Genomic DNA, 3,173 nt, shown 5'->3' with positions numbered 1-3,173 from the left:
CTGTTGTAGGAAATGTCTCTATGGGTTTTTGCCCAGTTCAGCGCAATCTCTTTCTCAATGTATCTGTGGAATCTTACTATAAAAGGTCGAAGGCTGAAGGCTTCTATATGAGCGCGGTCCAGCTCCGGCGGGGCAGAGAGTATTTCACCAAGCAGAGAAGAAAACATTTTCGCCACAAATCCTTGATCAGGGTATTACCTATTACCTACTTAGATGGCAGTCGGCACACCACAAGTTTGGAAGAGCGACAGAGGTACTGGCACAGAAGCTTAGCATTACTCTGTGCCCTGGGCAACAGATAAATACATCCATTTCATTTTAGTGTACAATATATTAGCTCTGTTCCCACATTACCTTGTCTTCAGACAGCCCTTTCGGACAGGGAACTGAAGCCGTACATTATGTTCTTTTCAAAGCCAACCAGACTCCTTTTGACAAAAAAGTGCATTTAAAGAGTTAGTTCTGGTTAACCAACTAGCTGTCTGAGGCAGTGGACCAACATCTCCCTGTTCTGTGCGGTAAAAACTATTGTTTTGTCAAGATTCGGATGGGTTTGAAGATAGCATAGATAATGGCTTTAGTTCCCAGTCGGAAAGGGGTTGTCTAACATCAAGGTACATCTGTGAAAATATCTAATTTTGCATACACATAGACTGATATATAGGTGCCTAAATTACATTTAACTGCTGCCCCTGTCCACAGCAATACATGGCTTAGCTTCCTTGCCGGTACTGCTGCCTGCTTCTGTAACCTTCGGGTGTTCTGGCTGCCATGTGCGATAGACATCAACCTGACTATGAATTGTAGCTCATACAATCATACTTCAAAATCCTTACTTCCCTTTAACTCTTCCCTTGACAGCTACAAGCGAAACAGCCACCTATAACACTTACTCGGCAAGGGATATGTGATCCGAGGGATGACAAAGCCCTGCATGGCTGTGCATCGGAGAGAAGAGAAAGATTACCATCCCTCCTCACCTGCCGTATGGCCAAGAAGGGGTTGGTGAGTTTGAACACGAATTGGGAGATTCAAAACACTTGAATGCCCCACTCTTCTTAGTCTTGTTTGGTTTGTAATACACCCTGTTTTATTTCATTCCTCCCGTGTGGAGACCTCATCTAGCTCTGCTGTGCTGGTCTTTCACATTCACGTCATTGATTTCCACAACCCTGAAGACCCAGTCGACATTAAATCACCTACAGCCCGAGGATTGCAAAGTGACAGTGAACGAACGATTTGATTCAGTATCGTTATAACTGCTCCATGATGGACGGCACCCTGCTGTACTCCTCGTGAGCGCCCGCTGCTACACTGCATCCTCCTCCTCTGGTTTATGCATGTATCCTTGCTGTTCCCTTGTCCGACAGATTGCAGCGGGCCTTAGAACTGCAGATATCATACCATTTTATGTACCTGACAACAGTACATATCTGTCTGCTTGGCTCAGTTTTGATATATGAAAAATGTTTTAGTTGAGAATTTAAAAAAATCCCCACTGTTAAGAGTGTTGACAGTTTGTGTGCCATTTCCAGGACCACTATGACTCACCTTCCATCAAACTCTTGGAGCGAATAAGGGGATCCTGGGTTGGAGAAAGGTTTGATTGGCATGTGTGTGGGCGAGAGAGGGAGGTGTCGTTCCCACACTGGGGACATGGTGAAAATGGAGGTGAGTCATAGGAACGCTCCGATTGCATTCTGAACACACTTTCTTTTTACCCTCAAATTAGTTTTCTCTTCTCTTTTTGGGTCTCCACTGGAGAATTCCCAGGAGTGCGGTCTCTTCTTTGAGCTGGAGTTAGTGGAGCTGCAGAAGGGTGTTCCTGAAGGCTACATGTTTGTGTGGCTAGGAGACAGCCCTGATCCCCCTTTCCTGCTATGGACCTCAACGTTGACAAAGAGGTACCTCTAGAGGAGGTAAGCAACAACTAAATAGTTCTCCCCTCTAAATCTTATGTGAACAGCCGGTATAAACGTGCTTTAACTTGCAAGCTCTTTCTCCATTTTTCAGCCTTCATCATGCTCCAAGTTAAAGAGGCAAGGTCGTCTTCTGCCAGGGTTTGATGCCGACAGCATCATTAAGGCATGTTTAATAACCAGGACCACAATGAAGATGGCAAGATTGTTGAAAATGAACTGAAACTCAAGGTGGATGACCAGTCTGAACCGGTGAAACGAGATGAGCTGTAAAGAGGCTCTGCACAGTAATTTCATTGGTGGCAAGAACAGGCAGCAGTGTCGAGGTCATAACCTCCATCTTAGCAACCGTCGAGCAACTAATGTTTCCGAGTTAGAACATTGTTGAGCCTTTATTTAAGGCACTTGCTAGATTTTGTTACAAAGTGAGAGGAAATGTGTTTGAAAATGTGAAAAGAAGAAAAATGGCTTCTAGTGAAATTGTGTCTGTTCAAAATACTACAAGAAACCATTGGGCTGGGCCCTACTCCAGAATATACTTTATAAAACTAGTAGTCAATGCAGTGCTCTTAAAATTGATGAAAAACCACTGGTTTTACAGTATAATTGGGAGTGGCTAGTTTGTAAAATATATTTTTTATTATATTGCTGTCAAAGAACAATGGATCACCCAAAGAGTGTTGTGGATCATAAAATAAACGTTTTTAGTAAAATGAAAACACCTACTCATTTCTAAATACGTTTGTGTACAACATGTCCTGTATGTTTGAAGTAGTTAGGTAGACTTTAATTCAGTGGCCTAAATCTTTCATCAAAAACCATTTGTAATAAAACAGGACATTCCGAAATAGATGGAACCACATTTTCTTTTAAAATAGTTGGAACATAATAATGAGGTAATGACGTTAGACAAAAGAAGAAAAACAATCATGAGTGACTGTACATGGAACATTGTCCACCAATGACAAAGAAATCTCTAATATTTAGTACTTTTGTTCTATTAACCAATTATTTGGTTTCATGAAACTTTTGTGTGTTGCATTGTGTATGACAAATTACTTTTGAAAAATCCTACGCTTAAAATGACTGTGAAGTGAATCCATGTGCACCTGTTCTATTCATATCTCAGTCATGTGGAGTGGTGCACATGCCCTAGCTGCTATGGGTGTGGAATGTCCTTAAACTCCTGGCATGGCGATAGTTGCGTCCGCTCCCCCACTCATTAGACTGCTGTCAATGGACAAGATGCTAAAT

General features: G+C 42.3%; 1 pseudogene; it reads left to right on the top strand.

Annotated features, from left to right (window-relative positions):
- Nucleotides 1-2,192, top strand: part of LOC116703233 (peptidyl-prolyl cis-trans isomerase FKBP10-like) — a 64,099-nt pseudogene extending 61,907 nt beyond the window's left edge.
- Nucleotides 2,193-3,173: the final 981 nt, after the last annotated feature.

The sequence above is a fragment of the Etheostoma spectabile genome, chromosome 15, assembly GCF_008692095.1.
Source record: "Etheostoma spectabile isolate EspeVRDwgs_2016 chromosome 15, UIUC_Espe_1.0, whole genome shotgun sequence".
Classification (NCBI taxonomy): Eukaryota; Metazoa; Chordata; class Actinopteri; order Perciformes; family Percidae; genus Etheostoma; species Etheostoma spectabile.
The sequence above is the reverse complement of the archived record's forward strand: the minus strand, read 5'-3'. Positions and strand labels throughout refer to the sequence as shown.